Here is a 26251-nt window from a genome sequence, read left to right on the forward strand (position 1 = left end):
AAACTACCCAAATTTTCAAAATAACCGTCACCATTCCAGTTGAAAAGACCAGTATGTTTTATGTAGGTTTGCATGATTCTACCCACCATGGGATACAGGATTTTTAACTAGTTTTACCAGTAAAATATGTTACTTGGGGCAGTTGAGGCCTAATGGTTAGAGAGTCGGACTGGTAACCCGAAGGTTGTGGGTTTGATTCTCAATACCAGCAGGAAATGACTGAGGTACCCTTGAGCAAGGCACCTAACCCCCAATCGCTCCCTAGGCACCACAACAAAAATGGCTGCCCACTGCTCTGGATGGGTGTGTGTCCACAGTTTGTAGTGTGTGTGTGTGTGTGCACACTCCTAATGTTTGTGCACTAACTGGACGGGTTAGATGCAAAGGACAAATTCCGAGTATGGGTTACCATACTTGGCCTTCACGTGTCACTTCCAGTAAGACTTCCTTGGCTATGCAACTTCACCAGAAAGACCATGCTGGGTTTACCAGTATTGTTTGGTAGTAAACAGCATGCTTATGGTCCACCTGCTAGAAAAGCACTAACCAGCAGAACTAGCAAACCCCTATATTTCCAAGTGTGAAGTGTGCAATTTCACATTTTCATAGCACCAAGCAAACATCACCAAACGGCATTGCAAAAATGGCAGTTTTCAAACACACTTCATCCACTTCCATTGTTCAGGCCAAACAAGCAGGTCCCATCCCATCACAAACTCCATTTGTCAGGCTTTTCAGGATACCCATGCAAATGAAACAACACTAAAAGTGCCACATAGCCACAATCTTCACTTTTTTGGGGGAAATCAACATACCAACAGATGGTTTATTTTCTTAATTGCCTCTGCACAAGAAGCTGGGATAGCAGAAAGTAATTCAGCATAGAAAAACAACACACTTCGACTCTCACTCACCCTCAGGGCAGGTTTTCACATTACACAAAACAGCCCAGAGGCTTCTTGGCCCCGTCCCGCAGCGACCGGCCAATATCTGTACAATCCTCCAATCCTGTCAATAAATATGAGCCAGTCCTGGCTGCCACTCTCACTCTGATCATCTGCCAGCTGTCCACTCCGCTTAATCTTCTCGGCAGACCAGGAATCAAGCACTTCCAGTGGCCGTCCCGGCTCCGGCAGAGGTTCAGACCCGGATCCCGGTAGAATGAGAAGTAACGGTGAAGACAGAGAGGAGAAAGGATGGAGCGGAAGACAGTGAGAAATAGAGATGCGAGGACACAAACTGTCTGGGAGAGAGAGGTGCGCACATGAGGAAGAGAGACGGAGAGGGAATGCAGGAAGGGGAGGGGGAAAAGATAGAGCGAGAGAGAGAGAGAGATATGGAGAAGTGCGTAAGAATAAGAACGCGTGTGGAGCGCAGAGGGGGAGATTGCTGCAGAGATATGAAGCTATGAATAACCGAGACCGAACATGCGGTACACGCTGCGGATCAGAGTTGTTTGGAGTTCACCTGCCCCGGGCACGACTCGCACTCATCATATAGAGCGAGACGAAGAGAACCTGCAAAACTAAAGTGGAACAAACAGCAAGACTGCACCTTTACCCGCAAGCAACCATCTGGACCCGAACAACACACACCTCAACGTTGATCAAAGCTTTATCCATTCCTAATGCATCCAGCACTGCCAAATGGGCCCGAACACAAACCCATAATATGATCATCATCCAAAACTGGGCTTATACACACAGACCACACACATAACAGATCAGCATTGTTCTTCAGTAAAGCAACAAAAAAAAGACAACAATGCAGAAAAGCAGCAAAATCTCACTCTGTGTGGAAATCAGTTCTATCTGCTAACAATGCAGGAATGCCACACTCAGCTTGGGAAGCTGCGTTTTGTTATTTTCTGTAGGGCTTGCGAGGATACAATAGCCTGTCCATACTTTACTGCAACTAATACACTAAGGCACGTGTAGTAAATCCTCAAGCATATTTGGTCATCGTCAAAGCACATTTGGTCCTAGATAAAGGGTCAAACACAGAATAAAATAACAATTGTTGAATATCCTAGTAAGACAAGCAAAATAAAACTTTAGTGAAACTTGCTAGTAGACTGTAATGCTGAACAACACATGTTGGTGTTGTTGGCTGGTTTAAAGCAGAATTTTTAATATTTGAATTTTTCGTTTTAATTATTTAAATTAATTAATATTTAAATATTTATTGCAAACTGATGGTAGATTATAAATCAAATCAAATCAAATACCAGATTTTCCTTTAATTCATGAATGCGTACTTTGACTAACAATTTATTTTTAAAACTTGCTGTTCCATTTCTGACATTCTACTTGATATACTCCTATTTGCATACTCTCTAGCAGGGAAGTACACATATTTGAACGCAAGGTGTGTGTTGACAGAAATCTATAGCAACCTGCTGTGTTTCCTCACATTTGCTGCCCTCTGTACTGCAGAAAGCCATCGCATTAACCTGTGCGTGCAGCTCTAAACCAAAGCTACTCTCCTCTGAAAAAAGGCAGAGACAAACAAACAGGGAAATAATCACAAACAAATCGCTAAGTGCAGGACTCCCCTGAGACTGGTGGAAAATAAATAGATGTGTTTCATAACTAATACACAAAGCATCTGCATTAGGTCCGAGGAACAAAGAACACTAAAGCCCCTTTGATTGGGCTAAATATGTGGAAGGGGATTATATAATGCTTTTTTCTTCTTTATCTCCCTCTCCTTCTAACACTCCCAGTTTTTTTCAAGCACCCACTTTATGTCTCTTAGCATTATGAAATGATCCTTTGGGTCTTTACCTAGAGTCAGGATGTAGATAGATTATGCCATCCCTGTTACCACATAAAACATTACACCCCTATCCTTAACACATCAAATGGCTTTCTCATGTCCGCTCAAATGCTAACACACAGGGTCTCGCACACACACATAAACATATTTAAACATATATACACAAAGCAAAGCTCTGGAGACTCAGCTCTCTTCTCTGTTCCCAAAAGCCCCGTGGCAGCACTACGTGATTGTCAGTTCAGTCTCAGGGCAGATTTGCTGCTAGTCTCTGCAGCTCTTAAGCCTGGCCTGGTTTCCTCTCAGCAGCAGCAGAACATCCTCAAAGAGCTCTATACTCTGACCTGCCTGCCCTTGCTTTTTGCTCATTTGGCAGCAACTATCAGAAAAGCAACAATGGACACTAAAACACATAAATAAATAATGTATTTAATAATGTAATTAATAAAGAATTTATATCTGTGGTTAGTCCAGCTGTATATATCTACATTGCATAATACTCTTGAAAACCAATCTGATGAGTTTCACATTCGGTCTAAGGCTACTTGGCATTAACGTGCAACATGTATCCAGATTTTGTCCACGTACACATTTATAAGACCAGTGTAAACATGTTTCTGATTGGAATAATATCCAATCAGCGTGTCCTAGTCCAGCGGCATTCAAAGATCTCAGTGTAATGTAAACATTATTTAGCCATCGTGTCAGCATTCACAGGTGGACATCATATAAAATCCCTGCCCACTCTCTCTGAAGGCTGTCAAGAAATTAAACTTATCTGAACTTGACAATAAACGTCAATATCTAAAATGGTTTATTTAGACTTACATGATACCCTGTCATCTTTCATTTTAATTGTGCAACATAATCTGAACTAGGCGATTGTCAGGGCTGCCGGTTTAATCACAGTCGTGAAAACTAAATGAAGAGCTGCACGCTGCTCAAGTTGCTTACTGCCAGAGGAATAATCTAATACACTTATTTTTATTGTTAGAATTTAATTATTGTGCAGGGGAAAAAAAAAAAAAAAAAACAATCAGTTATCCCGGTATGAACTGCATGATCGGATCACAGTGATCGCATGTTAATCCCAAGTGTAAACACAGCCTATGTGAAGTCTCAAGTCTTTTGGGTGCAAGTCCACATCAAGTCTCAAATCTTTGAGGTCCAAGTCAAGTCTCAAGTCTTTGTTCTATTTTTAGCAATATTACTTTCAGCTAGTTACTAATTAACAGCGTTTTAAAATATCAAAACAGATTACTTCTACTTAAAAATGCCTATAAAGCACACAAAGTATTACTTAAATCATTAATTTAAACTTAACAATAAGATCTAATTTGTTAACATTAGTTAAAAGGTTAGTTCACCCAAAAATGAAAATTACCCTCATGTCGTTCCAAACCCGTAAGACCTCTGTTCATCTTCGGAACACAGTTTAAGATATTTTAGATTTAGTCCGAGAGCTTTCTGTCCCTCCATTGAAAATGTATATACGGTATACTGTCCATGTCCAGAAAGGTAATAAAATCATCATCGAAGTAGTCCATGTGACATCAGTGGGTCAGTTAGAATTTTTTGAAGCATCAAAAATACATTTTGGTCCAAAAATAACAAAAACTACGACTTTATTCAGCATTGTATTCTCTTCCGGAATCCTTTCCATTGAATTGATTCCATTGAATCCTTTCATCTGTCGGCATTGGTAATGCACTTTTACGTCGCCGTGGTTGTTTTTGGCGATTAGGACATCCGCGACATGCACACTTATGCAACATTTAAAAAAATATAGCAATACCAAAATACAAACAATGTAGAATAGCTTGAATACAGCGTGCGTCTCCCTCAGACTGTAAACTAAGCTGCTGCTTCTTCTTCTTGTTTATGGCGGTTGGCATCCAGCATTTTGGTGCATTACCGCCCCCTTCTTGTTCAACGCAGACAGTTGAAAGGATTCAATGGAATCAATTCAATGGAATCAATTCAATGGAAAGGATTCCAGGAAGAGAAGACAATGCTGAATAAAGTCGTAGTTTTTGTTATTTTTGGACCAAAATGTATTTTCGATGCTTCAAAAAATTCTAACTAACCCACTGATATCACATGGACTACTTTGATGATGTTTTTATTACCTTTCTGGACATGGACAGTCTACGTACATACATTTTCAATGGAGGGACAGAAAGCTCTCGGACTAAATCTATAATATCTTAAACTGTGTTCCGAAGATGAACGGAGGTCTTACGGGTTTGGAACGACATGAGGGTGAGTCATTAATGACAGAATTTTAATTTTTGGGTGAACTAACCCCTTAATGTATTAACTAACATGAACTAACAGTGAGCAATGTATTTCTATTTTTCGCACACAAACTCAACAAAACCATCTGAAAATTCGTCGTACAGGGTCATAAAATGCATATGAAAGTGTCTGTCTAGTCCAGATGCAAATTAACTTGGTAGATTTGGATATTATATGCATATGGTAGCAAATACTTAGAGGAAAAACATTAAAATGTTGTGTTTCATGCTGTCATGTTGGGTAGTAGAGAGAACGTAATCGTGAATGCTGTAACAAAATGACCCGTGTTTTTCACGTGTTAGTCTCTGTTTTCAAGTCCAAGTCAACTCTCAAGTTAGTTGTTCACGAGTCCAAGTCAAGTCGCATGTTGCAAATATATATATATATATATATATATATATATATATATATATATATATATATATATATATATATATATATATATATATATATATATATATATATATATATATATATATATATATTTTTTTTTTTTTTTTTTTTATTTATTTTTTTTTTTTTTAAGTTGCAGACTTGAGATTCCATCTCTGGTAGACTGTAATGCAGGACAAAATTTGATAATTTAATAATTTATTTGATAATTTATTAAGAAATAAATATATTTTAAATAAATAAAACATATAATTTAAATTAATTAAAACATTTATTTATGGCAGCGGCTATTTGCACTAGATAAAATAGCAATAGATGCTATTTACACTAAGTGAAAATAGCGATATATTCTATTTACACTAAGTGACAATAGCAGCATTTTCTTAGCTATATGCTTTTTACACTAGGTGAAAATAGCGACAGAGTCTATTTACACCATGTAAAAGCAGCAGTTCCTTGTAATAAGTGTAAATAGTAATTAGATGCTATCTATACTTTATGATGGCAGATACAATTTGCACCTCAGTATTTTTGTACATTAACAGGGTGCAATAATATCATACAGTGTAAATGATTATATTCATTAAAATAATTAAAAGGATGCTGCCTTATTAGAATAAGAACCCTCCCTACATCTTCCCCTAACCCTACCCAATAAATACTTTTAATATTATTAAACACACATTAGGCAGTTTATTTCCACTTTTAGAACATTATTTTCAATTTTATTGAAAATAATTGCCTTTCTGATGTGATATGTGATGGGAAAATGGAGAAGAACGAGATCGGCAAAAGGAAGATTTAAACCCCGCGCCGATCACATTAAAAGCCAGGTCTACGAGCCTTACTCGCTACTGCTGCGCCACTGAAGATGTTGAATACCGCGTGTCTTTTTTTAACTTGAGTGGACAACCAGAAATTGGTGGGTGGAGCTAGTGTAAATAGCATTTGGCTTTATTTATTGTCTTCAGAGTAAACTGACTGATTTCCTTCAAACTGACAGATTTTTTAAGTAAAATTTGTCAGTTGGTGCCTGCTCTCGGAGCCATAGTTCAAATCTAGCTTGCAACATCTCCTAATCCTATTCTATGTCCTGATCCCATTTCTGTCAACCAGGGGTTAATGCAGGGGGCGAGGGTGGCAAGTGAAGATGACGAAGATGAAGAGGTCAAATCCAAGGGCACTAAATCACTAGGATACAACCAGGAAAGGCTGGAAAAGGCACATAAGCGATGATGTAAGTTGTGTGCCTAATAGCGCAGGAAGATGAGACCAGGCTTAAGCAGATTAAGCACAGACACTATTCCATTCCAATCCTCTATTAAATGGGCCTAAACCAAACTCAAACACACAGCCTCTACAGAGAGACCAGTTCTATGACCTATCAGGACTCTCAAACACCATCGTATGGAAACACTCGGCCTTTAGCAACACACTTCAAAGCAGTGGGGCTGAATTTAAGGGCTTCAGCTGAAAGAGAGGAGCTTAGCAGAGCTGAAGGAGTGAGAGGAGAGCCGCTGGAGGATGACAGATTGCATTCTGGTGCTGGCGTATGCGCTTTTCTCTCCCCTTCCTTATTTTATTTAGTAGTGATGAATCGGCTACCCATTGAACAATGAGCTGAGTGGATATGTGTGAGGACCGGCACATGGTACCGCAGTTGCAGAGAGGGCATAGAGAGATAAAGAAAGAAAAAAGAAACAAAGAAATTAGGAAAAGAAGAATAGAGCATTTCTTTATGCATTTCTTATGCGAGAGATATTTTAATAGCGAATGTGACTTAAATGTCATCAGTAGCAAAAACTGTATTAGAGTTAAGTTTGATTCATTTGCATAAATCAGTTCAAGCTGTCAAACTGGATCCTAATGGTGCAAATTTGAAAAAAATTACTTTTTTTATTACTTTTTTTTGTTAGTAGTCATAGTGTACTTGATTTAAAGGTGCCCTAGAATCAAAATTTGAATTTACCTCGGCATAGTTAAATAACAAGAGTTCAGTACATGGAAAAGACATACATTGAGTTTCAAACCCCATTGTTTCCTCCTTCTTATGTAAATCTCATTTGTTTAAAAGACTTCCGGAAAACATGCAGATCTCAACATAACACCGACTGTTACGTAACAGTCGGGATCGTTAATATGTATTACCCCAATATTTGCATATATGCCAGCCCATGTTCAAGGCATTAGACAAGGAAAGGCAGTATTAACGTCTGGATCTGTGCACAGACAAGGTAAGCCAGCAAGAACAACAGCGAAAAATGGCAGATGGAGCAATAATAACTGACATGATCCATGATAGCATGATATTTTTAGTGATATTTGTAAATTGTCTTTATAAATGTTTCGTTAGCATGTTGCTAATGTACTGTTAAATGTGGTTAAAGTTATCATCGTTTCTTACAGTATTCACGGAGACAAGAGCCGTCGCTATTTTCATTTTTAAACACGTGCAGTCTGTATAATTCATAAACACAACTTCATTCTTTATAAATCTCTCCAACAGTGTAACATTAGCCGTTAGCCACAGAGCATAGCCTCAAACTCATACAGAATCAAACGTATACATCAAAATAAATACTTTACTCACATAATTCGAAGCATGCATACAGCATGCATGACGAACGTCTTGTAAAGATCCATTTGAGGGTTATATTAGCTGTGTGAACTTTGTAAATGCACTGTAATATAGTCGAGAGCTCGTGTGGCAGGGAGCAAGCGAATTAAAGGGGCGGCGCGCTGCCAAAATCAGTGTATAGTTAATGATGCCCCAAAATAGGCAGTTAAAAAAATGGGGTATTTTGAGCTGAAACTTCACAGACACATTCAGGAGACACCTTAGACTTATATTACATCTTGTGAAAAAGCATTCTTGGGCACCTTTAAAATAAACAGTTACACTTTATTTTGATGGTCCACTTTATACATTCTACTTACTGTAAGTAACTTCTCAACTACATGTCAACTTACTCTTGTTAGAGTATTAGTAGATTGTTAGGGCTAGGGTAGGTTTGAGTAAGTAGAACAAGTTGACAAAGTTGCAAAGTTACTTCTTGTCACCATAATGTCTGTTGAGGGAGCAAAATAAAGTGTTATTTAACATTATTTAACAGATATTAAGCAGACAGTTTACTAATACTGTAATGAGAATTAGCTGACATGCTGATATGACGTGAAATATTTACTCATATTAGTCAGTATATTTTGGTGGCGATCCAGGGCGGACGAGAGCCGTGAGGGAACGGCACGAGAGTTAATGAGCTTCACCTGGGAGACGCACCGGCCTTCAGTCTCTCACGGAGGAGCTCCGGAAGCATAAAAGGAGGAGTGACGACAGTGAAGGACGAGAGAGGACCAGGCCTGGACTTTATTTTATGTTTTATTATGTTTGTGTGGCCGGCAGACGTCCGCAAGGGTTTGCCGGCATTACTTTCGTTTTGTTTATTTTATATTAAAGTTATGTTGAATGTTCGCCGGTTCCCGCCTCCTTCTTCCCGTATTTACGAAACTGTTTTACAATTTTATTTAAAAAAAAAAAAAAGTTCATTCTGGATCTTATTGGTACAATAAGAAAAATTTAAAAAGTAACAACTCATCAAAGTATAGAATCAATGCCTTTTTTAGATTTTTCTGTATTTCATTTCTGAAAAAATGCAAAAATGCATTAAATATCAAGATCAAAAACCTAAAAAGTATTGAGATAGCATCGTTTATGCCACATTAACTTACTGCAGAGTCTAAACAGGCAGCATTCTGCAGTGTGGGCCCCAGCTCAGGCACTCACTCCAGGTTTAACATGGTGAAAGGATCTCATGGAAACAGAGACAACTTTAAGCACAGTGATAAATTACACCCTCCGTCAGCAGCCCTGCGGAGAGGGCTCTGATGCTATGAAGTCTGAGCAGGCGAGGGGCTGCATCGAGCAGTAAGTGTGTGTGTTTATGTGTGTGAATCCCATGTGGGCAGGCTGGAATGACTCAGAGTGACAGATGCACACGCACTACCGTACCCCTCCCGTTCAACGTCAGTGACCAATCGATCATCCCTAACTCCTGAGAGGAAGGCGAATTTGCGGCACTATGCAGAGAAAGAAAAACATCAAAGGTCTTCAGTCAAAGGTTAATTTAAACATACATATACTTAAACTCTGTGAAGCCAGTTGCACGGATGGAATGCATATGTCTCCTGAACTGCTGAATCTTCAAAACCACAACAAAAGATTGCGAGATGCGAGTGCAATGGTCAAACACGTCTGTCTAGTGCAGGGTTGCCCATTCCTGTTCCTGGAGATCTATCTACCTGCAGAGTTCAGATCCAACACTGATCCAACACAACTGTCTGTAGTTATCAAGTGCTCTTGAAGATCTTAATTTGCTGGTTCAGGTGTGTTTGATCAGGTTTGGAGCTGAACTTTGCAGGAAGGTAGATCAAATTCATTTGTGTAGTGCATATTCACAAAAACTATGGAAAAGCAGTACAGTGGAATGTAGAATCGCATTTTGTGTGAACGGCTTCAAAAACATACAGTGCAACCAATGTAGTCTCCCGAAAGAATAGTTCAAAAAGATTGGTTTGAATCAGTCTGACAAATATTGTTAAGAGTCTGTGAATCATTCACTCAAACAATTCATTCAAGACTCTAAGTTATTTTGGAACAAACCAAATGACTTTCTTCATGAGTGAATCATTGAATCATACACTAAACTGAAGTCAATTCTTTCAAAAATGATGATTCACTCAGGAATGAAACACAGGCTGCTGTATGGTTGACGGTTTATTCTGATTTGACATTAACTGGAAGCACTTGAGTCTAAAACGTAAGATACTCAATATTAAAGGGGGGGGTATCGCACACAGTTTCTGCCAATCTTCATGTTAATCTTGAGTACATATCTCTGAAAAGTTTTTAGTTTTATCATATTTATAAAAGATAGATACGCTAAACTGAGTCTTTCCGAATAACTGTCTGCCGTCAGTGCCATGGGCGGAGCTAAAGAGTCACAAGCGTGCAGCTTTTGCGTAGAGATCGTAGAGAACAAACAAACATACGTGCACAACTCTGTTGCTGCCCCGGAAAAACAAACTTCATCCACTGTTCCCTTGACGCTGGGTTCTTTGGGAAGCTGAAAAAGGTAATCTTTCCCTAACAACCAAAAACACACTCCTTTGTTTACAGGAGCTGCGTCTCATTTCGGAGGCTGCGTCCTTCAGAGATCGCATTTGAAGGCTGCATACATCATCAAGGAATGTCATATTTAAGAAAAATAACTGTAATAAAATTGACTGATATTCATTGTGAGGTGTAAAATGCTGTCATTTCTTTCTTACTTTGCAATCTTATGGTTATTTTTCTTAAATGAGACTGCCTCGATGATGTATGCAGCCTTCAAAGGGTGCAGCCCCTGAATTGGGACACAGCAATTGTTGAAAAATCTCTCGGCTTCCGTATCCCGAACGAAGCGTGTTGATGGGCATGTTCTTGCTCTGGGTGATGTGTGTGTGCACTCTAATCAGGGAGAAGTGCCTATACATTCCGCTCTCTTTTGACGTCATACAGGCCATAATCGAAAAAAAACCTCTCCGAAACTGGAAGTGGTGTATTTGGCACAGAAATATGCGTGTATTGAAACTTTGGCCATGTTTAGCATGAGAATGCTACTCTTTAACAGTGTAAATAAGTCAAATGCATGAAATAGCATTACACGCCCCCCTTAAACTTTTGGTTATTGTATAATAATAATAAAAATAAAAAAAATGTGTAGGTAACATTTGTATATGATTGGCTACTGGCTATTGGCTATGTCCTCTATTCCTTCATTTATATCTATTAGAACAAAAAAAGCGAGTGCAGCCTATCATTCATCATTAAAGGCTGTGGAGTGGACAGCTTCCAGAAGACAATTTGTAAACGTTTGAAACAGGCGCTGAAAAATGAACAAAGTTATAAGAAATGGGCCAACACAAGGACGAAAATGAGAGAGGGTCTTTTCATGTCCTTCAGCACTGAAGGGTCTCCAAGCATCTGCTACCTGATCAAGCCTGCTGGTCACATTTTTATTTCTCTGATACTCTCACTCTCCTCAGTCCTTTGGGCAGTAATTAATACGACAGACTTTCTGTTAGGTCGTTGTGCGTGTGATTAATTTTGTGGGAGTTGTAAAAGAAGTAGTCCTAATGAACTCTATTTCTCTTTGTAAAGTCATATAGAGTTCTCTCTCCCATTGTTTCATCCTCACTCCTGTACTATACTAATGCCTTGCCATTATGGAAACAAGCCAAGACAAATATTACAGGCATGTTAATGGTTCTTTCTAATAAGACAGAACTCCTACAGATTTGGTGGGAGTTTCAATCTTTATAAAGGTAGGAGATGTTATATTCCATTCTGTCCATTCATGAACACAAAGAGAAAGTTTTGCACAGCCAAGTTTCCTTACATTTTAAAACCAATAGGTTCTCTCTTCTTTTTAAAGGTGCCATCGAATTGAAAATTGAATTTTCCTCTGCATAGTTGAATAACAAGAGTTCAGTACATGGAAATGACATACAGTGAGTCTCAAACTCCATTGTTTCCTCCTTCTTATATAAATCTCATTTGTTTAAAAGACCTCCGAAGAACAGGCGAATCTCAACATAACACTGACTGTTATGTAACAGTCGGGGTGTACACCCCAATATTTGCATATGCCAGCCCATGATCGAGGCATTACACAAGGGCAGCCAGTATAAACGTCTGGATGTGCACAGCTGAATCATCAGACTAGGTAAACAAGCAAGAACAACAGCGAAAAATGGCAGATGGAGCGATAATAACTGACATGATCCATGATAACATGATATTTTTAGTGATATTTGTAAATTGTCTTTCTAAATGTTTCATTAGCATGTTGCTAATGTACTGTTAAATGTGGTTAAAGTTAACATCGTTTATTACTGTATTCACAGAGACAAGAGCCGTCGCTATTTTCATTTTTAAACACGTGCAGTCTGTATAATGCATAAACACAACTTCATTCTTTATAAATCTCTCCAACAGTGAAGCATTAGCCGTTAGCCACAGAGCACTATCAAACTAATTCAGAATCAAATGTAAACATCCAAATAAATACCATACTTATGCGATTAGACATGTTGCATGACGGACACTTTGTAAAGAACAATTTTGAGGGTTATATTAGCTTTGTGAACTTTGTTTATGCAGTGATAGAGTCGAGAGCTCGGGAGGGGGCGGAGAGCATGCGATTTAAAGGGGCCGCAGCATGAATCGGCGCATTTTAAATTATGCCTCAAAATAGGCAGTTAAAAAAAATCTATGGGGTATTTTGAGCTGCAACTTCACAGACACATTCAGGGGACACCTTAGACTTATATTACATCTTGTAAAAAAACGTTCGATGGCACCTTTAAGTCTCTTTTAGATTTGATTTGAACATTATGTTTAAGCATAATCACAAGCCAGTATAGAGAGGGCAGGAACTTATTGGGGAGAGGGGACCTTACAAAAAGAAAGTATACTGAGATGAACATATAGCAGGGGTCACCAATTAGGGGACACTGCTTGCAGTGTACAGCTTAAGTACAGAGCGTCAAAACAAAAGAGTTGTACATTTCTCCACAACATAAGGAATACCAGGACCACACACACACACACACACACACACACACACACACACACACACTGCAATTACACTTCATAGATTTAATCACACTGGCTTGAACTGACTTGAAATTACTTGAATTTTTTCTGGATTTAGTGGTCACGCTGCTACATTGTACAGCTGGAAAAATATCTAGCTTCCGCCAGACCGCCTTCTGTATTTAACTTAGGAAGAAAATGCTTTTATCTTAAGTTGAATACAGCATACAGAAGGCATAGGACGTAGCGTAAGCGTTTTGAACTGCGAGAGTCGTTACGTCTGGTGGAAGCTACATATTTTACTTTATAAAATTGTTAAACATGGATATTTTTCTTACACCAACGAATTGCTTCGCTTCAGAAGGCCTTTATTAACCCCCTGGAGCCATGTGGAGTACATTTATGGATGGATGCACTTTCTTTAGCTTCATACTCGTTGTTTCCATTCACTGCCATTATAAAGCTTGGACACATCAGGATATTTATTAATATAACTTCGATTGTGTTCATCAGAAAGAAGAAAGTCATACACACCGCGGATGGCTTGAGGGTGAGTAAAGCTTGGGGTAATTTTCATTTTAAAGTGAACTAATCCTTTAAGTGTTATACATAGGTATCTCACTTTCAAAATCAATAAGCTACTAGTCTGATTAAACAGCTGATCTTACCTGATAATATTCATATCCCATTTAGCTCAACTAAAGAAATATTTCAATATTGTTTTGGAGAAAAATTCTCAGACACCACTGCTTTGTCCCCAATATCTTTACCTTGATGACTATTTTGACTGATTTGGAATTTTTTCCTAACACCACCATTGTCCACATGGAAATGTATATATATTTCAAGAAAATTATTGCCCAGACCTCTGCTGGGAAGGTAAATATAAACAAATAAGGCAGATAAAAAAAAATTTGGTTTGGAAATGTTACAACCCAGACAGTCAAAGTGACGGATAATGATTATTTGCAGTGGAACATACTTTGTAGTGACCATAAAAAAAAAAAAAAAAACAGAAAAAAAAAAAATGAAGGCACTCCTTTCATGGTACTTGTTAAGGGACTAAAATCAATACACAACATGGACCAGAAATGAGCACCAAAGGACTTAAATTTTTCAGATGGCCATAAAAATGTTTTATTTCGCAAATAAATGCATAAAGTTTGACAAGACATGACTTCCTAAATTTCAATAAATCATTACTTTACTATGAGACCAATAGAGTGTTCCAGGAGGTTACACGATGGTGACAGCGAGCACACACATCCCATCCTCAGGAGAGAAGTGTCCCTCTGCCACCAGCAGAACAGCACAGGCCGTAAGGCACACGAGGGCAAGGGGGTGACTGACATGGAATGTGGTCTTATAATCTGGGTCACTGAGCCTCTGCAGATGTGTGACAGGTGTGAGAGGAGAAGAGACAGGTTGCAGTCTCCTCTATAGGGTTATGGGGAGGTAAGACTGTCAGGGCAGCTTTCTAAAACTAGATCTCCAGTCAAGCAGACGGCACCGAGGGAAAGGACTCGGGCAAATGATGGTCAGTTGAATGAAGAAAATCATGGGAATGTTCCAGCCAAGAGCCTTTGAGGGGTTTGAGTGTTTCCAAAAACAGGGAACAAGGCAGCCCACACTGGGAACCCTAATAAGAATTTGACGTAATGTTACATTTAAGTCAACCATATCAGAGATTAAGTTAGTAAAATGTAAAATTTTGTTAAGTAACATAAAAAAATATATTGGAGTCCGGTGTAGACACGGTGTTAAGGTTTTGCAGCCAATCCTTGACAGGCTCTACTCTTTGCAAAACTGCAACATAACATTAAACACTAACACATTTCTCCCTATATTAATCTTGTGCAAAAAAACACACAAAATAACACTTAATTTCAATGTTAACTCTGCTTATTCAGTCTGACGCAAAGCATGCTGGGAACTAGAAATCTGTTGCAAGCTTAATAAATTCAGTTATTGAAGTTACTAACCTTTTTCTATTAGGTACAATGAACTTTCAGTGATATTTGAGTGACATGAACTCATGTTATTTAGTTAATTTCACTGTTAAAAACTTAAAGCTCTATATAGCCATAAAGCTTGAGGACTTTATCCCTTGAAGATGTTTCTCCTGCCTACATCTGCATCCACACAGCTGTGTGACAAGAACAGCCGGGCTATAATAGTCCACTGGGACTCTTCCATGCAGCTTCTAGTTCCAACCCAGTCCATTAATCCCTACTGTAAACAAGCCAGTTCCTGCAGATGTTTGCGTTGCCTCCAGCTCTTTGTACGCAGCCACACTGTGAACAGGAAATCACGGCCCACATGGCTTGTCAATTTTTTTAAAAAAAACACTTCAGATTCATTCAAGATATCTAGACAGATATTGAACACTAAACATAGGTAGACCTTTAACAAACACACTACAGACATATGTCAGTGCAGGTTAACTATTTAAGGTTTATTTATGTTGTTGCATTTTTTCTTCACACTTGCCGCAATATTTTGTATTGTGAGACAGGAGATGACGTAGCTGCCATTTCATCACACGGATAAACACCAGACTAGAATTACGGTGATGTTTTGGTCTCTTTCAGCATAGAGTGAAAGAGCTGCAACATCACAGGCACAAAAAGATAATGGCTATTTCAGTTTAATAGGTGTTACTAATCTAATTTCAAGCATTAAACAACCATTCAAAACAACAGAGGTCCATATTACACTCCATTTTTGAAGTATGACGCACGCACTGTACTTCATGCACTAGGCAATTTTTTATATGAATCATTACAATGTTTATCGTACTGCTGCATACTGTATCACACAGTATGGTAATATTGCACACCAAACATTGTTAATTTTGGGGTTACCCAAGGTAATGCTTTTAGATTCATGTGCACAGAAGTGAACAGGCATATCCAGTCATTGTTAACTGATATTTTTTTTTTTTTTGTCTTTTTTAGTCTTACATAAAGTGCATAAATTACCATAAATGAATATGGAAACATATTTATCCTTGAGCCAGCATTCCCCAAACGGTTTCCACAAATGTAATGGTTGTCTCTCTCAGTTAAAGCTCATCAGGACTCAATGTTTTGTTGTTAATTATTTATCTTATCATACTAATTAACTACTACTATATGAACATGACAAGAAAAAAAAAAAGAAAACTGAATAAAAATGAGTACAAATTAAAAGGTAGGAAGGAAAAATTAAGGATGTAAGAAATTAAAGAAATTAAAATAAAAAGGGAATGAAAGACAAGAAAATAGGAAGGAAGGGAAAAAGGACAGAAAATGGAATAAAGGAAGGACGGAAATTAAATGAAAAGGAGGTAGTAAGGAAGGAAGGAAAAAGAGGTGAAGGAAAAAGAATGGGCAAAAGGAAGAATGGAAGGAAGAGAATGAAAATGAAAGGGAAAATGAAAGTGAAAGAATAAGGAAGGACGGAAGGAAGGAAGGAAGGAAGGAAGGAAGGAAGGAAGGATTTAAAGAAATTAAAAATAAAAAGGAATGAAAGAATTAAAGACAAGAAAATAGGAAGTAAGGAAGGAAAAAATGACAGAAAATGGAATGGAAGGATGGATGAAAATTAAATGAAAAGGAGGGGAAAACAGGAAGGAAGGAAGGAAGGAAGGAAGGAAGGAAGGAAAAAGGACAGAAAATGGAATAAAGGAAGGATGGATATTAAATGAAAAGGAGGGGAAAAAAAGAGGTGGAGAAAAAAAGAATGGGCAAAAGGAAGAATGGAAGGAAGAGAATGAAAATGAAAGGGAAAATAAAAGTGAAGGAAGGAAGGAAGGATGAAAAGAAAGAAAGAAAGAAAGAAAGAAAGAAAGAAAGAAAGAAAGAAAAAAAGAAAGAAAGAAAGAAAGAAAGAAAGAAAGAAAGAAAGAAAGAAAGAAAGAAAGAAAGAAAGAAAGAAAGAAAGAAAGAAAGAAAGAAAGAAAGAAAGAAGAGCCACACTGTTCTGCAGTTTCAGTAATAAAAGAGATATTTTGATTATGCAAATAACTCATTGTGAGGAGTAAAAGAAACAATGGCATGCCTCATTAGTTCCTTTCTGTTTTTCTTCACCATTTCTTTTTTATCTCAAGGTATTTTTATCAGTAATGATTGCATTCACAGCTGGTATGAGGGAAGACAGCTGAAAAATGGCTTTTTAAGTGCCGCAATCACCATAAAATCTGGATTTGATCAAGTTGGCTGGCAGAGGAAATAAATTAATGAAGGAAGGGAAGCCACGTGACCCGGGCCAGAGGGGAGACAAAGGTGGCATGGCATGGACCGGGATAATTACCGGCAGCAGTTCTGGCCCAGCTTCAGTCAAGGACACGGGCTGTTTATTCAAATGAGCTCTGATAAGGCTTAATGTGGACAGCGGCTTATTGCTCTCGTCCTAATGAGAAAAATCACAACACTCTCAGAACAGGTGCTCCGGCAGACAAGCAACACAGACAGCGCGATGTAAAACAGCACTAATGGCAGCTGAATAAGAAAAAAAGAGATAAAAACAAAGAAAAAAGAGTCATGGTATGCTAACAGGGCAGGTGACACTGGAGGCTGTTTCTAGGCTAAACATATGCTTCATTATGATGTCCCATCTTTCCATTTAATACTCAAACAATCATGAATATAGAGAGAATTATTTCTCTGTTGTTAGCGACACTGAAGGGTGATTCTACCAAACAGGTGACGTTTGTGTTCTCATTTACATAAGTAATAAAATGATTTCAACAATGAATAGCTGATGCCAAAACAGTCAGAAATCCACACTGTAAAAAAAATCCCAGTAAAATTTACGGTAAAAAAACGGCAGCTGTGGTTGCCAGAACTTTACCGTAAAATTACAGTAGCAACGTAAAAAAAAATCTGTTAAATTTACGGTAAAATAACGTATTTCATTAACTGATATAATGTTAAAAATAGTTTCGTACCTTTATAATACACTGACAGTCACCAAACACAGTGGTGATAAGAGTCACATGATGAATCAAAGTTCATCACAAGCAGCTTTTCCACAAGCTGAGGAGGACAATACTAATATATAGTAGGTGCACACAGTGTCATTCACACACACACTAAACACCAACATGGTAACATGCATGAAATGTTAAAAATGCAATAAACATTAATTTAACAACATTAGATGTAACATAAAACCCTAATGTACATAACTGATTAGAAAAAAATGAGAAAAACTAAGAAGAAACAGAGTTATTTCAACGAAAATATATCAAATGTGAAGTGTCATGCAGGGAATTGTGGGAATGTCAATTTATGTTTTTTTACTGTAAATTTTACAATTAATTGTTATTTTTCACTTCCAAAAACTGTGAATTTAACGGTATTTTACCGTAAAATTACATTAAATGTACCGTTAGATCTATTACAGTTATTCACCGTATATAGTACGGAAAGTATATAGTACTTTCTGTAAACCAATTGACAGTTTTTCACCGCAGCATTTTTACAGTCTTTTACTGTTAAAATCACGGTCACTTTTTACAGTGCAGTAACTTTATAACTGTTCTCTTAACCATGTGTTTACAATATCTTTCTGATTGTCCAGTCGACAGCGTCACATGATCCTTCAGAAATCATTCTAATATGTTGATTTGACCTTTGATTGATAGTTTACAGTATATGGTAGGACTGTCAACCTTGTTACTGTCAAGCCTGTTACATTTATGAATGGATAATTACATTCAAACACGTATTAATTTAGCTTGAGATGGCAGAATGCAATTTATTAACACTTAAATGCATTATCTATCTGACAGACTGTATAAAATCTTACAGAAAAGTACTTTAAGAAAGAAAAGCACCCGATTCACAGAACGACCCTGCATTAGTTTAGGTACTTCTGCACACGTTTTAAAATGAGATATGATTAGACACTTCATGAATAAAAAAAAAATTGAGATATGATTAGACACTTCATAATAAGTACATGATTAAAATGTGTATTAATTATTTCAGCAAGGTTATCTCAGGATACAGTAAAGTAAGCCCTGGGCTCTCAACTGAAGCTCTTCCAGATTTCAGAGCAAAAAAAAAAAAAAAAAAATTGCTAAATTAAGAGCCTTTCGTGTTACTTAAGTCGCAGTGGGATGAGAATGTGCATGAAGGGGGGAAATTTAGAACTCAACTTCCAGGCTTAAATTAAACACCTAATCTCTGGAGGAGTCTGCAAGACCCTTTCCAAACCGATATTAGGTAGAGCCTCTGAGGTCTCGGAGCGACCTGCCTTCCAGGACGGTAGACTTAAAGGAATAGTTCACCCAAAAATGAACTCTCCCTCCTGACGTTCCAAACCTCTGCGGAACACGAAAGATATTTTGAGAAATGTCTACACAATGAAAACCAATGGGGTCCAATCTTGTTTTTCACCCTAATCTTGTTGAGTTCCACTTAAAAAGAAAGTCCTACACGTTTGGAACAACGTGAGGGTGAGTAAATGATAACACAATTTTCCATTTTTGGCCTTTTAATTCTCAAGGAAACAGTGTGAAAAGTGCAAATTGCTTCCCTGGAAGATGCCACTGTCACAGAACTCATTTAGCCGAGTCTCTTTCCTGCATTGTGTTCCGACCACGGTATTAGTATAATAGCCCATTTTTATTTTTCATTACCTATTAATAAGTCTCTATTGCGAGATGAAGCCCGGACCTTTTGCTCCCACACACCTGGCTGGCCTGATCCAGCTGAAAATGAGCACATCCATCGCTGAGCTCATTTTAGAAAAGCTCAAACAGATCTGTAGTGCTGGCCTTGGCTTTTGAATTGAAGCGCCCTAGAGGGTCCATGTTAACCCATTTACAACAGCACACTCAGGACGCATGATGCATAAGATCCTTTGGAGAATCGGCTGCGGTGCTACAGTCTCTCACACATGATGAGCTAATCTAGAGGGGCCTTGCTAATAGAATTCCTGTCTAACGTCTGATAAGAAGTTAGTTTGACTTCACTGGATCTGCGATTTGATTTAGCTCTTTTAAGTAAGTTGCGACTGAACAAAAATGAAACATGAAAAAACCCTAGAGCATAATTCTGCTCCCTCATCCCTGTCCAGCGCTGTTACAGCGACTATAAAGTGATTATTAAGGATTCCTCTAAAGTGGGGAGAATAAAATTTTTATGATTTGATAACTTTTTCCTTTCTCTTTTTTCTCTATGAATCGTACCTCTCTCTTTTGTGCATGAGAGCGATGATTCTGGAATGCTCTGTTTTTGTTCTTTAAATCAATCAATGAATCTATCTATCTATAAATCAATGAATCTATCTATCTATGAATCAATCAATCTATGAATCAATAAATCTATCTATCTATGAATCTATCTATCTATCTATGAATCAATCAATCAATCTAAAGAAGTCAAGATGGTCAGAGGATCACCAATTCCCCCAATGCTGCAGCGAAAAATAGTGGAGCAATATCAGAAAGAGTTTCTCTGAGAAAAATTGCAAAGAGTTTGAAGTTATCATCATCTACAGTGCATAATATCATCCAAAGATTCAGAGAATCTGGAACAATCTCTGTGCGTAAGGGTCAAGGCCAGAAAACCATACTGGATGCCTGTGATCTTCAGGCCCTTGGACGGCACTGCATCACATACAGGAATGCTACTGTAATGGAAATCACAACATGGGCTCAGGAATACTTCCAGAAAACATTGTCGGTAAACACAATCCACCGTGCCATTCGCCGTTGCCGGCTAAAACTCTATAAATCAAAAAAGAAGCCATATCTAAACATGATCCAGAAGTGCAGGCGTTTTCTCTGGGCCAAGGCTCATTTAAAATGGACTGTGGCAAAGTGGAAAACTGTTCTGTGGTCAGACGAATCAAAATTTGAAGTTCTTTTTGGAAAACTGGGACGCCATTTCATCCGGATTAAAGAGGACAAGGACAACCCAAGTTGTTATCAGCACTCAGTTCAGAAGCCTGCATCTCTGATGGTATGGGGTTGCATGAGTGCGTGTGACATGGGCAGCTTACACATCTGGAAAGGCACCATCAATGCTGAAAGGTATATCTTAGTTCTAGAACAACATATGCTCCCATCCAGACGTCGTCTCTTTCAGGGAAGACCTGTCACGGTTCATGAATCCGCTGTCTCATTCTGGTGTCTGTGTGTTCTGTAGTGTGTCACCTGATTGTTTGTGTGAGCGTCGCCGCGGATTATCTGATCAGCGGCAGCTGGTTGCAATTACACCTGCCTATATAACGCCTTGTCTTTCGTCTCTTGTTTGTCAGATCGTTGTTTGGAGTCCTGGTGTTGTTGTCTCGTGTTTGCTTGTGTTGTTTGTTCCTTGGACTGGATTTCTCGTCGTTGTTTCCTGTTCCCTGTTTCCTCGTTTGGATTGTTCTCTGGATTTCACCCACGGATTACACAGCACTGTTTCACGGACGCACTTCACCAGTCACCATTCATCTGGACTCTCATCGCCCATCGAGGTCCCTGCGTCACCACTCTCCTGCTGTGTTCGTTGTGTTATCTGTGACTGACCATCTGTGTGTGAAGCTCTTAATAAAAGAGATTAACTTGCTATTGCATCCGTCATTATTTACGTGACAAGACCTTGCATTTTCCCACATGACAATGCCAGACCAAATACTGCATCAATTAAAGCATCATGGCTGCGTAGAAGAAGGATCCGGGTACTGAAATGGCCAGCCTGCAGTCCAGATCTTTCATCCATAGAAAACATTTGGCGCATCATAAAGAGGAAGATGCGACAAAGAAGACCTAAGACAGTTGAGCAACTAGAAGCCTGTATTAGACAAGAATGGGACAACATTCCTATTCCTAAACTTGAGCAACTTGTCTCCTCAGTCCCCAGATGTTTGCAGACTGTTATAAAAAGAAGAGGGGATGCCACACAGTGGTAAACATGGCCTTCTCCCAACTTTTTTGAGATGTGTTGATGCCATGAAATTTAAAATCAACTTATTTTTCCCTTAAAATTATACATTTTCTCAGTTTAAACATTTGATATTTCATCTATGTTGTATTGTGAATAAAATATTGAAATTTGAAACTTTCACATCATTGCATTCTGTTTTTATTCACAATTTGTACAGTGTCCCAACTTTTTTGGAATCAGGTTTGTACATTGTAATCCTTTTATTTTTAATATTTGGCATGTTTGTGTGCTGCTGCGCGTCCCTGTGTGTGTATACGAGCATTGTGCACCCGCATATATGGGCGCATATTACTAACGTGCTCTTTAAATGACAAAACAAATATTGCGCCACTGATTTAGACCAGGTTTCAGTTGGTCAATGGGGCAGTCGTTTTCAGTTGCCTCAAAACAGTAACGCGCCAACAATGCGCCTGAACACACCTCGTTTTCAGACCAGCACGTACAAATGGACGCAAATGCTTTTGCTATTTAAACAATGTGGTGCTGGACATGAAAATGATGACTACGTCGGGTTGAAACTAGCAAAAAACACTTACGTCGCGCCTGGCACCGCATTGCGCCGGGTGTATGATAGGGCCCTAAGTGTTCAGAAGCTGTTTGTCTTTCTGCAATTGAAACACTGATTTAATGATTACAAAAGAGACATACATTTCAGTAAATCATACTGTTTCTTTCAATACCTTCTAGTGGTTAAACGGATCATTGTTGAACCGTGATCCATACAGACCAAGCCCCACGGTTCGGCACGCATGTGATTCGCGGAAGTTTAACCGCAATAGAGTGAAAGGTTATCATTTGCATGTGTTTTGTCTTGCTAGTTTACACATTAAATAGATATAAAACCATTCCAGCGCTAGAAGAAAAAGAGGATTTAATTCGGTATCGCACCCCACGCTGTTATTGGTGTGCACAGATGCACATACAAGGTTCGCGCGCACACGCGCGCACACACACGCACACACACACACACACACACACAGAGAGACACACACACGCACACGCACACACACACACACACAGAGAGAGAGAGAGAGAGGCGCGTTTCAGATAGCTCACAAACTCCAAATTTATTTCTCTTTCGCGTAGTCAATGCACTTGAATGGACAAATACACGCATTATGTCAGTCAATATACCCCTCTCAGCAAGTATTGTCGCAAACACATTCGGTTATGTCTTAATTGAACGAGGTGAGAATTCGGATGTGTATCTATCAGATGTGTGCGTGCATGGGGTCTTACTCTTAAAGTGACAGCAACCTATAAATACCAGCTGTTGTCTGTCATATAAATCAAACAACAAAACACAGCTTTAACAAAGATTAATCTATATTAAATTTATACAGTGAACAGTGTCATTTTACATTTATTACATTTCTGTACACAAAAATTAATACTACAGTTAGACCTTATACTTTATTTGTAACTTTATGTTGTATTTATCTATGCTTGTAATTGGTGCATTTGTTCTTTTTACAGTCTGTTCACTTGCCTTTATTAATGTATTAGTTAGGCAAGTAGTTTCTGCTGTGGTATCGGAGTAGTTAAAGTGGGCTAAGTAATAAATGCAAAGTTACCCCCCCCCTTTTTTTTTTTTTGGTGCTGATCCGAAAAATTATCCAATCCGTGACTTAATAACCGTGATATGATCCGAACCATGAGCTTTGTGATCCGTTGAACCACTAATACCTTCCGATGTTAATGACAGGTGATTCATTGGGTCAATATAACCTGCTTTAATGTCACTACTTTTAAAAAAATATATATTTATCTATTGATTTACAGATTAATAAATGCTGTTCATTGAACTTACTATTCATCAAAAAAAATGTATGAAGCATCAAAAACTGTGAGCACCAATAATAGATAATAAATGAGCAACAAATCAGCATATTAGAATGACCTTTCAAGGACATCATGTGACACTAAAGCCTGGAGTAATGATGCTGAAAATTCAGCTTTGCCATCACAGGAACAGATTATATTTTACAAAATATTCTATATATATATATATATATATATATATATATATATATATATATATATATATATATATATATATATATATATATATATATATATAAAGAACCGAAAAGGTCTACTGACTAGTCTATTATGAAAATATGGGATCTAGTTTGTAGTTTTGAACATCCCTTATGAAAGCAGTCAAATGGCTTTTAGAGAAACATCCAAGGCTATGTTGGGTAGGTAACAGAGAGGGATGTTTAATTTATGAGCAGACAGACTGTTTGGCCAGACATATTGGTGTAAGTGAGGACAGCCTACAAGAAAGACCCAGATAAAGCTCTGCTAAACTGGGACCGGCAGAGACCAACAGTGACATCAGATACAGCAGCGTGAAAAGGATAAAATGGGAGAGAGAGAAACAGAGAGAAATCCAGAACACTCTGAATGAACTCTACAGCCACCCCAGCAAACTAAATACTGCTTCAACAGCTCAATAACTTCTCTTCTCTGTCCTGTTAACACAAGGTCCAAAAGAAAGTTTTGCTAACTTCTTTTGATAACTTGTTGTATATTTGTGACAAACAGAACATGTCATTATGTCACATGCAGCGTCACATACAAAATAACCCAGTCACTTGGTAAAACTGCATGTTGTCACAAAAGTTTAAAACACATTGTGTATATAAACTCAGCATTAAATTGATCAAAAGTGAAAGTAAATACATTTATAATGTTCCAAAAGATTTCTATTTCAAATCAATTTAGCTATTTTGAACTTTCCATTAATTAAAAAATCCTAAGAATAATATATTGTAGTCCCCACAAAAATATTAATCAGAACAACAGTTTTAATAACTAATAACAACATTGATAATAACTAATGTTTCCTAAACACCAAATCAGCATATTAGAATGATTTCTGAAGGATCATGTGACACTGAAGACTGGAATAATCATGCTGAAAATTCAGCTTTGCCATCACAGAAATAAATTACATTTGGAAAAATATATTCAAATATAAAATTATTTAGTCATTTATTTAAAGGTGCCCTAAAATTAAAAATGTAATTTATCTTGGCATAGTTAAATAACAAGAGTTCAGTACATGGAAATTACATACAGTGAGTCTCAAACTCCATTGTTTCCTCCTTCTTATATAAATCTCAATTTGTTTAAAAGACCTCCGAAGAACCTCTGGCGAATCTCAACATAACACCGACTGTTACGTAACAGTCGGGGTGTACGCCCCCAATATTTGCATATGCCAGCTCATGTTCAAGGCATTAGAAAAGGGCAGGGCGTCTGGATGTGCACAGCTGAATCAACAGACTAGGTAAGCAAGCAAGAACAATAGCAAAAAATGGCAGATGGAGCAATAATAACTGACATGATTCATGATATAATGATATTTTTAAGTGATATTTGTAAATTGTCTTTCTAAATGTTTCGTTAGCATGTTGCTAATGTACTGTTAAATGTGGTTAAAGTTACCATCGTTTATTACTGTATTCACGGAGACAAGACTGTCGTTATTTTCATTTTTTAAATACTTGCAGTCTGTATAATTCACAAACACAACTTCATTCTTTATAAATCTCTCCAACAGTGGAGCATTAGCCGTTAGCCACAGAGCACTATCAAACTCATTCAGAATCAAATGTAAACATCCAAATAAATACCATACTTACGCGATTAGACATGCTGCATGGCGAACACTTTGTAAAGATACATTTTGAGGGTTATATTAGCTGTGTGAACATTGGCCCTGTCCCAAATAGATATAGATGCAGGCTCCGCACACTTTAACTACCCAGGAATCCTTGCGAAATGCCAATCAGACAACGGATGGGAGGAGATTTCGCTCAAGAACATGAGATGACATGGCTGAGAAGAAAATATTTAAGTGTAGGTATCATTACGGTTTTTTTTACCTTGGTGTACATTTTACCAGTTGTTACCTACAGTTTATACAAACATTATGGTCATCGACCAGTGGTTGATATCTCAAACATAATAATAGCGCGTTGAATAATACGATCGCATTATGATTCATTAAATAAATAGAACCGAATGTCAGGGCTTTACAGAGTCACATGTAAACCTAGTATTTATATTTAAACCTGTAAATTCATCTGAAACTCACTCACATGTTTATTATGTGTTAAAATTGTAATCTTAGTTCAAATGAAACATTATGTATTATTACAACTGTATACATTATTGAAATAAGCATGTATATATTGTCTAATGTCCTGGTGGC

General features: G+C 37.9%; 1 protein-coding gene across 1 annotated transcript in view; it reads right to left on the bottom strand.

Moving 5' to 3' along the window:
- Nucleotides 1-26251, bottom strand: part of usp54b (ubiquitin specific peptidase 54b) — a 207456-nt gene that overhangs the window by 131331 nt on the left and 49874 nt on the right.

This window comes from Megalobrama amblycephala, linkage group LG20 (genome assembly GCF_018812025.1).
Source record: "Megalobrama amblycephala isolate DHTTF-2021 linkage group LG20, ASM1881202v1, whole genome shotgun sequence".
NCBI classification, from domain to species: domain Eukaryota; kingdom Metazoa; phylum Chordata; class Actinopteri; order Cypriniformes; family Xenocyprididae; genus Megalobrama; species Megalobrama amblycephala.